Source organism: Anastrepha obliqua, chromosome 5 (genome assembly GCF_027943255.1).
Source record: "Anastrepha obliqua isolate idAnaObli1 chromosome 5, idAnaObli1_1.0, whole genome shotgun sequence".
NCBI classification, from domain to species: domain Eukaryota; kingdom Metazoa; phylum Arthropoda; class Insecta; order Diptera; family Tephritidae; genus Anastrepha; species Anastrepha obliqua.
In genome coordinates this window covers 12,475,159-12,488,414 of record NC_072896.1, presented here as the reverse complement: position 1 = coordinate 12,488,414, position 13,256 = coordinate 12,475,159, and positions in this window count along the sequence as shown.

Here is a 13,256-nt window from a genome sequence, read left to right as displayed (position 1 = left end):
CGCCAAACTTTTCCTCCAATAATTCGATTGATTCATGTTTTATGTGCCCCGTAGCCCTGTCTTGTAGACACCAGATATTATCACGAGGAATTCATCATATTTCGGTCACAAAATGTGGGTTTTTATCGATCTATTTTGCTTTTTATTGACAGCGACGGTGCCACCAGCTTCATTTTGGAAGAAGTGCAGACCGATGATTCCACCTAGCCAAAAAACGACATCAAACAGTTTAGGTGAATAGAAGGGTTATTCGTTGAATGATTTGTATATTTTTCTCGCACCAACACCACGAGTTCTGTTTATTCAACGAGTTACTGGAACGGAAATGGGGGAAAATAAAAAAGTGAATGAGTGTGCAAGGAAAGGCTCTCAGCTTGACCTTCAGCGAGTGGTAGAGGCCATAAGCATTCCTCTGAACGAATTAAACACTGCACTTGACCTGAGCGTAGTCGCGGAAACCAACAGAAGATGGCTTCTGACTATTAACTGCAGTGTCTCCAAAGCGCTCTGGCCAAAACTGAATCTTAAAAGCACAAAATGACAGCGTCCTCACAGGTGTTATCACAGGTCACTGCGCCATTGGCACCCTAGCCAGTAGAGTGAGTGTACCTCACAATGACTTCTGTGGGAGTTGTGGCGATAAAGAAGAAATGGAGTCGGTACAGCATCTCCTCTGTGAATGCCTTGCATATCAAAGAAGCCGTGCCAAATATCGTGGCGATTATTTCTTTGAAGACCTTGGAATTTTTCAAAATCTCTCTCTGAAGGGGCTAGGGGGCTAGGGGGCTAGGGGGCTTCACAGCTTTGCTTCAACGAAGCCAAGTGTAACTGAATCAGCAATTTTTAATTTATGATGAACAAAAAAACTGGTTTCGATTACTCGTGCAAGTGAAAAGCTATAGAAATATAATAAATTTTTCGATATATTGATTTTTGCCAAAAAAATTAAATCTGAAACTTTTGCAAAAAAAAATTAAAATATTATTCAGAAAACAAATTATTATATCGGAAAAATTTGTTCCTACTTCCGTTCAGAATGTACTTGTTTGTACATACATCCATATGGTAGCACACAAGAGATCCAATTATGAAGTCAATGGATGCTGGTAATATTGCCAGAAGTCAGCGCCAACCAACTCATTTCAAAGGGATTATCAACTTTATATAGAAAAACAAAAAAAATTGCATCATACCTGTAGCTCTGTAATAAAATATGAAAACATTATTCGTCCTGAGTCGTCCAAGCTTCTCATAATCCTGCGAATAATGCACCATTAGATCTCAAATAGGTCACTAAGCGACTACTTCATTTCACTAATCCACAATCCCTTAACACTTTCACCATTCACATTTCATCTACCCACGCACTATCTACACTTCATGCATTGACATTTGCCTTAATTTGCCTTAATTGTGCAGAGATGCCGCATATCCTGCGCACGCTCCTCTTCTCCAACGCACAGCCACTCAGCCACTACAACTGCCGTCTATTCATAGAATTTCCCAGAGGAAATTTACTACTGGTCTATTATTACTTTGAATTGTACCCTTTATAGTTGCTGTAATTATCTTCTTCTAAATTTTGCATAGCATATTTTTCAGGGTAAATGACAAAGATGTACACTTACAAATAAAGAAAATACTTAGAAAAAATGCTTTGTTTTGTAAAATAGAAATATCAAATAGACTAAAGCAAAGTTGTTGCCAAGTTTTTGAGCTCAACAAAATCCTACAGTGCAATATTTCTGTAAATAATGCTTGATTTCGATCTAAATATGCACGATTTTCTCGATTCAATTAGTGTTTTGTTTTTATTTTATTTAGTTATTTTTCTGTTTGTCATAAGTGAATAAACTAATGAATTTCTCATTTAGTGCAAATGCTCAAAACTCATAAGGCTTGCATACACGCACTCATTTAGTTGTGCTGTAACATACATACTTGAAAAAATTTTGATTGCAACACTCGCCAGGCCGAATATTTATCTTAACTGCCTCAAAATAATTGAAAGTCTTCACATACGCACCCACACCGCCTACATAAAATGTGTGCGTGTGTAGTAATGGATACAAATTTCATAAACTTTTTGTTGTCGATGTGAAAATTCAGTTTTGGAAATTTCTACATTGCATAACAAAAAGTAGGCTTACAAATAGTTTTGAAGCTGCCTGTATAAATTCTGAACTAAAATATGATATACTCGTATGTATGTATATTTGGGATACATAAGCTTACATGACATTAGATATATGGACATATGCAGATATGTAATTAGAGGCAAGATGAACCAAAATTTGCCAACACAAAGCAGGAAGTTAATAGAGAGCAAATAAAGGACAGGCAAAAGTGTTGAGCACGAAAAGCTTATTTGCTTGTAAATACGCTTATGTATATGTATGTGTGTCTGTATGTAAATGCCAGGACATGTTGTGCGTCTTTGTAGTCTTTTTAATTTGAGATGGTTTTGGATTTACAAGAAAGCTGCTAACTGAATTTTTGATCCTGTGCGATCCGAGGTGTTAAAGACGTGACCCTTACGCATGCAAATATACATATATCTAAACCTAACATACCACTTAGAAATTTTAGTAGAACCTCTAAGCATCTCATTGTACACTGTCCAGCAATATTTTGACTGAAGTATTGGGTTTCAGAAAGCTATGAGCACAATGGATGCCGCATTCGCTAACAATGGAACTAAAACACACTCGAATGCGTCGTCTTTCACTGAAGATAAAGATATTCTATCCACATACCAGTTTGGCTGCAGGAAACTCCCCTCAACAGTGGATGCCATCAAATGCGTGATAGATTTAGCAACAGAAGCCATTGAAGGCAAGAGATGGCACGCCGGGAAAAAAGAATACTGCGCTGTGGTAACTCTGGACGTTAGAAAAGCTTTTAAGCTATTATAGCTGGCAGCGTATACTAGAAGCCATCGCAAAAAATGGAGTCGCCTAGTTATATAATCAAAATAATTGAGAACTATTTCACCGACCGTAAACTGAGGTTTAGAAGTAACGAAGTCGTTAAGGAGTGTATCGCATCAGCAGAGGTTCCTCAAGGATCCGTTCTGCGCCCACTACTATGGAACCTTATGTGTGACGACGTTCTAAGACTGGATATGCCACCTAGAACTAAAGTCATTGGATTCTCGGATGGCATCGCGTTGGTGATGGGATACGCTGTGAAGAAGGCATCGAGTGTGCAGTCCTGTCTGTCGCGAATAATGGCAAGCAATGGGGGACCTAGCCACAGCAAAAGAATACTAGAACTATATATAGCAGGGTAGTCAGCTCGGTTCTTTTGTATGCCGCACCGATCTGGGTTGATGCAGTGAACATAAATAGCTTCACAAAAAAACTGAAAGCTGTCTATCGCCGTACAATTTCGGACGATGTTTCCTTCGTTATAGCAGGACCAGTCCCCGTAGACATTTTGGTGAAAGAAATGCAGAGTGTGTATATAAGGCTATCTGATCACGACGGTAGAGCAAGTCGTAGAACTATTGCAGAAGAAGAAAGGCGTGGTTCGATCGTCCACTGGCAAGACCCTGTTCCACTGAAAGATGGGCGCATGGGGTAATACCCATTCTTACGACGTACTTAGAAAGTAACCATGGGGAAACAAACTTCCACCTAAGCCTTTCAGGGCATGGAGTATTTCGAGAATACCTCCATAGATTCGGCCATGACAGTTCCCCCAAACTGCTCAATCTGTGGTATACTAAACTGAGAAAGTACAGGGCCCGCCATCTATCGTTACGGATTTGAACTAGGTATTATTTGAAGAATGGTAACATTTAGCTGTCATCTGATTTGACAGAAAATTAGTTTTATTCTTCCGCTGAACGAAAATGGTTGTGTATACGCTCAAAGAACGCTGGGAAATATTGCGACATTACTTTGAAAGTCATGGTTATGTTTGCAGAATGTGTACGAAAATTACGTACGGCAATGGGAAGAAGAAAAGCACCGATATCGTTTGGCCGCCTCGGAGCTGCGAATTGACGCCGTTGGATTATTACCTTTGGGGTGCCGTCAAAGACCAGTGTTATGCCAACAAACCAGCAACAATTGATGCACTGAAGACCAACATACGCGATGTCATAGCTGAAATACAGCCGCGTACAATCGAAAATGTGTTGAAAAAGTGGACCGATCGTATGGGATGGTGCATGGCTAGGCGAGACAGCCATATGAATGAAGTTGTATTCCATCATTAACCGGAAGGATTGTACTTCAAAATAAAAAAAACAGTTTGGAAAAATATTGAGTAGTTTCTTTTTTATAGCATTTTTAATTCCGTAAAGTTATATGGCGGACCCTTTATATGTTATATTATATATTTTATGCTAAAATCGAGTGTTAGCTGATGGCGAATCTGCGTGCATGCAAAATATAATAAAATAAAAATATATATATAATTTTGGACAGTTCCGCCGGGAGAGTTGTAGATAGTGGAGAGGTGTTTAGTACGTAGGTGTAGCTGTGAGGCTACAAGTCGTGCATGCTGCTATGACGGTATAGCAGTACTAATGAGAGCTTCCTCTTCACGGGCGTCATCCCGGGAAAAAAAATTCGAATGCGACTTTCTCAGCAACATTTACAGCGTTTTTTTGAATGGATAAAGGGGATTTTGTTCGTCGATTCATCACTCTGCACGAGACTTGAGTCTATCACCATGATTCTAAATGAAAACATGGCAATAAAAACCGGTTTGAAACTGGTTCTTTGCCTCCAAAACGAGTTCGTGTCCAATCCAATCCAAATCGACCAAGAAGGTGTTACCATCATTTTTTTGGGATGCAAAAGAAATTTTGTTTGTAAATTTCTTGAAAACTGGTAAAACAATAAGTTCTGACTATTATTGTAAACCTCTACAGTGGGTACTGTCCTTTAGGTGACCAATAACTATAAATTTGGAATTATTGTGAGGTGAAGAACGTTGTAAAGCTTTTAATTTGTTATAAATTGTTATGCTCCCTCGTGCTAATGTATCCTAAGCTGAAATAAAGCCAACGGTCTTTGTGTTGGATTCTTCATGAAAACAAATAAATACAAAAATACTAACAAATAAAAAATGTCATAGTTATTCAAATCGAAACTCAATACTACTAAAGTGCTTGGAAGACTAAAAAAGAACTTACCAGTTTATTAGTGCAATTAGGATCGGTGAAAAGGTGCTGCAAAGAAAGAAAAGATAGAATAAAATTATATAAATAAGTATATCTCCAAAGAAAATAAAATATATTTGAAAAAACTCTTATAAAAATATAAAAAAAATTAGGACCTGTAGGTAGGTAGGTAGGTGAAATGGTTGAAGTGATTGTCTGGCACTCCTCAACTAGCACTAGAGCGCCGTTTCGATACCATTATGAGACTCCCAACGGGCAGATATCCACAGCCAGCCAGAGCTGTTGATATAATGGAGAAGATTGATGGGATTTAGGTTGGCGCAGTAGCCCAGGCTGTCGAAGGAAGTAGCACCCAGTGATCTTAGTCGTCTAGCTGCCAAAATGTCCGAGCATTCACAGAAAAAGTGCTCAACAGTCAACTTCTCTGAAAGGTCCCCACAGCTTCTGCAATGGGCGTCCAATGACCGCTAAAGACAACCATGAGTTTGAAAATTTAATGGCGAGAAGTCTAAAAGACTTTCTGAGTCCTCCGTATATTCTACTGGGGCCAAAGGGTTCTCGAAATAGCACATGAAGAAATGGAGCTGCGTCTTTTCTGCGCTTTTCTGAGAAATAAGTTGTGCAATTCCCCTAACAACTGTCAGGGTATGGGCAGGACGCTTCTGAGGCCAATTCAGTCCCCTTCCTGGCAAGCTCGTCAGCAATTTCATTTCCCTCTATGTTCCTATGTCCTGGAATCCGGATCAGAGAAATGTTACCTGCACACCCAAGCTATTTGATCTCCTCATTACAGGAGTTTACTAGTTTCGTTCTGCACCATGGCGACGTCAGAGCCTTGATTGCGGCTTGACTATTGGAGAAAATGTTAGTATCTCCCTCGCTCCAGCGTTCCATAAACATTTTGCATGTCTGCAGGATCGCAAAGATTTGTGATTGAAAAACACTAGCAGTGTTCGGCACTTTAAAGTAGAGGATAAATTTAGAGAAAACCCCTGCTCCGACTCCCGATTCCATCTTGGAACCGTCAGTGAAGACAGAGGTGCAAGGCCTCACCCATGTAGACACTTGCTCGAGCATGAGCCACCACCCAGGCACATCAGGAAGCATTTCCTCACGTACGCAGGCGAGATCTTAGACAAAACAAACAGACAGCTACTGGATCGGACAGTGTACAGACAGGCTATGAACGACATTCATAGGGAGACTTTCCCCACCTTCTTAAGCTCCCGACCCCCGAATGCCGTTATCGGAGTCCAACCACCACCAATCGCAGGCGAAGAGCTCCAACTTCCCCGAGAGTCCCGCGTAACCTTGGCACAATTACGTTCTGGATATTGTAGCAGGTTAAACTCCTACTTATCCAGAATCGATTCCGACATACTAAAAATATGTCCATGTGAAGGCACCCCGCACGACACTAACCACCTTTTCACATGCCCCATTAAACCCACTCATCTAACACTCCTCTCCCTCTGGACGCACCCCGTCGAAACAGCTAGTTTCCCGGGCCTACCGTTAGATGAGCTAGACGAAGGCGACCGGTGTTACGCTACACTGGCAGGGCAAAGGTACAGCTACAACAACAACAACAATAACAACAACAGAGGTGCAAGCTTCGGTGCAAACTTTCCCTTCGATCCAATCCTGCCTATTTGGAAAGATTGCCCTGGCACGACCCTCAAACTCTAGTTTGTGGATAAGAAGATCTGTTCGAAGTTCGGAGAAATACGGTGTTAACTGGCCGAAAATGCTACCATGTCTCTTGAGAGATTGCCTCCAGAGGCTAATCTCCTTTAACCTGATTGCACTTTGAACTGCGATGGAAATAACGTAAAAGTCGATGGGAAGTAAGTGCCAAACGACATTCAAGGCAGCACTGGGGCGAGTTTTACATGCTCGGGACCTGTGTTGCCAATGGAATCGTGGTAGACATTGATGGCCATTATCTTCCATAAGTAAGTGCTATTGACTCAAAAGATTTATAAAATAAAAAAATATATATTTCTACAAATTTTTTTATGTCAAGGTGAAGTGTTTTATTTTTTTTTTTTATTTATTTTTTTTTTGTAAACCCGGTCAATGGAATCCAAACAACTCATGTTTTTCTCCATTTATGCGTATTTGCGCAAGCAAACGAAGTTTGGTAAAAATTAAATCCACTTCATAGCTGTTATTATTATCCGCTTCTGTAGAGTGGAATAGGCTCAAAAAGGAAAGGAGTAAACAAAATATTTACTCAGCTGTGTGCCAGTTGTTAAATGCATTGATTTCTATGAAACTGCGAGTAGGTTCTCCCACCCCGTAGGCAGTAAATTACACTCACTTGTTGTGCCCTCGCGCCCAAACATTACTCAACGTGGACACGGATTGAAAATATATTTTATGTGTACAAATTAAGTGTATTGAACAATTTTCAAGCAGAATTGCCGAGCGTGGAAGAGATGGAGGAAACCGCTGGAAAAAAAATGCACAGAAATTGGCTCGGAACGAAGTGCTACTCTGCATGGAAAATGGGAAACGCGTAATAATTGCATGGAGGGCAACGGTTGTGCCGCCTTTTTTGCATAGTGCCCATATCCTTTTGGCGTTGGTATGCCTTTGCACTACATTGACTTGCAGCGCACACAACTACATACATACAGGTTCACTTAAATGTGTTGCCGGCTTATAGATGCATACGTAAAAATAATTGCACAAAGAGCGATCAGAGTGGCAAATTAAAATACAAAAAATCGGAAAAGGTGCGGAAGCCCACACGTACTTATATGCGCCGGCATACCAAGCTTTTGTAGTAAGCTTGAGAAAAAAGTATGAAAAGACTTTGCTGATTGCCCGGCAATAACTCATTGGCACAATTTCAACACCAGTGCATGCGGAAGGAATGGTAATATGGGTACTCATATGCGACTGTATGCGTGTATGTATGTGTTTGCATACACTAATGCGCATACCTTCACTTTGTTCTTTATTCTTCCTCTATACATTCTTATACGCACACACACATGCGTATGTTTACTTGTACTTTGCTTCAGCTGCCCAAGTAGTTGTGAAATAACTCAGATCCCAGTAATCAGTGGGAAATAAAAATGTCAGCATTGAGGGATTTACACAAGGGTAACCTCACATGCATTGTAAGTATGTGTGTGCGATGTATGCGAGGCAAAGAGCCAATTCTTTCAGCAAAAATGCAAGCCAGATATGAAGCGTCTGAAAAATAAAATTCTTTCTTTCGGAAAAAAATGAAAATTTTTATTTAAATTTTTATTTTACTCTTTTAAGGAGTTACATACGGCAAGCAGCGCCAAAATAAAACTTGTTTTTAGAAGGGATAACAATAGAAATGAACATAAAAAAATGTTTTAAATAGTTTATTAATACTTAAACTGTATAAAAAAATGTATTTTAATTTTTCTTTCCAAAAATTTGTATATAAAAATCACGTGACCAAAAGTACAATGAAAAAAAAGTTGCTCCACGGTCTGCATCGTTTCTCCTTGAAATGTTGATGGATCTGTAAAAAATTATAGTCTGTCAAGACGGATTTTTGAATTTCGAAAACTTTTGCAATTTACGTCATTTTAAAAAAAGTATGCGTTTCACGTCATAAATGTCACACTTTAATTATGTTTATAAAATTCTTTAATACAAATATCAAAAATCGAGAAAAACGAGTTTAAAGCTTGAGGTACAGGAGCGCGCAGACTGCTCTCTACCTAGTTAATGGGCTGTAGAAGCTATAATATTGGGAATTTCCGCGTGAAAATTTCATAGTATATAATTTCTATACTTTTACTATACTTTCGAAATATCGAAAAATGTTCAAATATAGAATTGAAAGAAGTTAAAACTTGTTTACTACAAAATTTGATAATAATAAAAGATTTTCAATTTCCAAGAAACTTGTTTCAATTTATTTATACAATAAGGCGTAGATTCATTTAATTAGAAAACTGCGTGAACTGACTACGACTCATTCAATCAGCCACAGTAGGCTATTGACGTTTGCAAATTTTTACAAATCAAGCCAAGAAAAAGCATTTGCCAATGTATAAGCTGTGAGTTTAACCATACAGAAGGTGGCACAAAATTAAGCATCAAAATTTGTTTTTTAGCAAGTTTTTATTTAAGGGATTAGGTGTAGTCAAAATTTTCAAAAAATTCGATGTTTTTATAAATATAAATGTTAAAGTATAAATATAAAGTATAATATCTTAAAAATATTGTGTGAATTGAATTTGAAGTGAATCCGACAAATACTTTTCGAGTTATTCAACAATTAACAAAGGGCCCTCGGGCGCTCCGGAGCTCAGTAGCAAAAACTTTAAATGCGTTTTTCTCAAAACTATGTTTTCTCAACTGGTGATCACTGTAACTTAAAAACCGCTTGGAAGATTTCAATAAAATGTAAACTGCTTTTGAAAAACATAAGCCTGAAGAAAAACTGAAGCCTAAGAAAAACTGGTGCCTGATCGAATGATTTCTTTTTCAAAAATTTCGATTTTTTTTTAACAATTGTCGGTTTTTTTTCTCGAAAATCTGAAAAATATTTCCTAAGGCCGCCATATTGCTAATTTTGAAAAAAAAATCTTCGATTAGGCACAAGATTATCTCTTAATAAAACTAATTGATGAATCTCCAAGGACCTGTGATGATCACCGCAAGGGACTTCTGGAGAAACGGGCTCCACAAAAACAGTGATGACTTTTACAATAATTAATTTTTTTGGAAATTTTGCTAAAGTCAAGTCCAAACATGGTGTATTAATGTTATGTTTTTATTTTTGTAAAATAAAGCAACTGACTAGCAGTAAAAGAATTATTGGAAATCATCATTTTTCGGTCCTCTGACTACTCCTATCCCCTTAATAAAAAGCAATATTTAGAGCTATGGAAATCTTTATTTGACCTTTACGCGCTCTATTATTTCTCCGCACCTGGTCCAGTTCACTAATATCAAATATGACTGACGTACAACGCCATTTGCAAAAATTATAAAAATTTCGCTAAAACATGGCCCAGTTCAATGTCCTGGACCAATTTTTGTATAATAAATATATTTCTCAGTGCGAAATAGAGTTAAAAGAAAACCAAAAGTTTTAGGGAAATACATCAATTCGAAAAATATATGTTCTAGAATTCCATTTAGAATGAATTTTAGTGGCACTTGTGTGGAGAGTTTGGCTGACTCCGTAAATCTTTTTACTGATTCTTTCAAATCCAATTATGTCGCGGACTCAGAAAACACCAACCATGATTTTTTTGTTGATGCACCCAGAGCAGAGACTTTGAGTCTTGGGTCGTTGTCGTTATCTGAACAAGATATTATTAATGGTATTTCATCTTTACAATCCTCCTTGAAAAGAGACATTGATGGAATATCATTTTTTTTTTTACTTAAAAACTGTAGCTATTCACTTTGTTCGCCATTAAGATATATCTTCAATAGCTCTCTATCGACTGGCGTTTTCAACAAGTGCTACTTTGAACTAAGTAGGCAATTGAGTAGGAAAGTCCTTTCTCGGCGAACGAAACTAACACTCTACAGGCTCTCATCTTGCCCGTCCTAACATATGGCAAAGAAGCGTGGAAGATGAAGCGTCACTTGGAGTGTTTGAGAGAAAGATTCTGCGGAAGATTTTTGGACCTTTGCAGACGATGGAACGATGAGCTGTATGAGCTTTACGACGACATAGACATATCGCAGCGCATAAAGATCCAGGGGCTACGTTGGCTGGGCCATGCCGTCCGAATGCTCCGGCTCTGATGCTGTACCAGCTGGTGGTAGCAGAGGAGAGGAAGGCCTCCTCAGCGTTGTAAAGATCAGATGGAAAAGGACTTTGTTTCCCTTGGTGTGTCTAACTGGGGCCGGTTAGCACGAGAAAGAAACGACTAGCGCGCTCTGTTAAACTCGCCTAAAATCGCGTAAGCGGTTATCGCGCCAATCAAGAAGAAGAAGAAGACTGGATTTTCACTGACCTTAGTAGGAAGTGGGCGTCCATCATTCAAATCTTCAATACTGGTAATAAGAATGAAGTAACAAATTATAGGTCTACTTATAAAGGGTAATTTTTTAAGAGCTATAGGAAAGCTTTTCAAAAAAACACACGTAAAATTCAGAAAAATTGATGAAATTTTTATTTAAATCGATAGATGGACTGTACTATAATTTAATGTTTGAAGATTATTTCATGCAAATGTTGACCACGACTGCGCTTCAAATGGTCCATCCGCTTAGTATAATTTTGGCATACTCTTTCCAATTCTTCGGCCGGTATCTCACATATAAATGCTTTAATGTTGTCTTCCAATGGGTTAATTGAAGCAGGATTATCTGAATAGACATGAGCTTTAACATAGCCCCACAAAAAATAATCTAAAGGCGTTATATCGCATGATCTGGGTGGCCAATTGACAGGTCCCGAACGTGAAATAAAATGTTCACCGAACTCGTCTCTCAACAAGTCCATTGTTACGCGTGCTGTGTGGCATGTGGCACCGTCTTGCTGAAGCCACATGTCATGCAAGTCAAGCGCTTGCTTTTTGGGCAAAAAAAAGTTGGATTTCAATTTACGGTAGCGCTCCCCATTCACAGTTACGTTACGATTCGCAGCATCTTTGAAGAAGTACGGTCCAATGATACCTCCAGCCCGTAAACCGCACCACCCTGTGACCTTTTTTGGATACATAGGTAGCTCTGGCAATTCTTCTGGCTGACCTTCACTCCAAAATCGACAATTCTGCTTATTTACGTACCCATTGATCCAAATATGAGCTTCGTCGCTGAACACAATTTTTCAATCAAAAAGTGGATCTTCGGCCAACTTTCCAAGAGCCCATTCACCAAAAATTCTTCGTTGCGGTAGGTCCTTGCATCAGCTGTATTTTGAAAGGCTTCACACCTAAATCGTTTCGCAAAATTTTCCACGTTGTTGAGTAACAGGTAACAGAGGCCCAATTGCAGGGAACGGCGACAAATCGATACTTGATGGTCATCGTTAACACTGGCCGATACAGCTGCGATATTTTCTTCAGTTCGGACTCTACGTAAGCGTGTTGGTGGTTTGATGTCCAATAATGTAAATTTGGTTCTAAATTTTGTCACAATAGCTCGAATAGCCGCTCAGTGGGTCGATTAAACTGACCATAAAATGGAAGAAGCGCGCGATAAACTTCCTTAGCAGAACACGCATTTTTATAATAAAATTCAATGATTTGCAAGCGTTGTTCGTTTGTAAAAAGATGCATGATTAAATTATAGACCAAACTGAAGATGTTTGACAGTGAAACAAAACACGAAACGTGCGTCAGCTGTTTAAACCAACTGTTTAAAAAGATAGTATCTAAAAAATCACCCTTTATATCTAAGTTATCAAATTTTTCAAACTCTTTGAAAAAGTCAAGGACAAGTCAGCGTTTGCTATCAAAGAATTAATTGATCCTTGTCAGCATGGACGATCTACTGTTAAAAATTAAGCTGTTATTTCTCAGTTCTGAGTCTTTGAGTTTAGGCGTAACTCTCAAGTTGACACCATATACACCCATTTTTCGAAAGCATTTGACACGTTTTCGCAGCAAAATTTTCAACAAGGAATTTATCTCAAAAATGTTCAAAAAATGCAAAATCATGTCCAAAATATTAGGATCACTTGGCATGCAATCGATCGTGTGGTGCTTCCTTATAGCTGCTATAAGGCATTCTATATGTAGCAAGTTCAGTATTTTACTTAAATTATGAATGCTTTAATCTGCTTTGTGTTACCTACATAGGGCAGTAAACCTTCTCACGGTATTATTGATGGAAGTAAGCATTTTCTCACTAGCTCGCGTCGTACCTCTTACCCACAACAATTATGTGAAAGCTTATGGAACAGACTAGTACCTCCAAGGAGCTTAGTACCATCACCTTCCTTTAATATTCTTAGACATATATTGCGTTCAAAACTGAAGTCAGTAAAATATAGTACGGCATTCACTTTTATACTTTAATATATGTATTTCCTTTATACGAGTACTATACTGTAAAATATTCCTTTCGTGCAAACTTTGCGCATAACTAACAAAAATTAATTAGAATCCATGGTGCTCACCAAAATCTATTGCGAAATCAAAAAACAAAAACT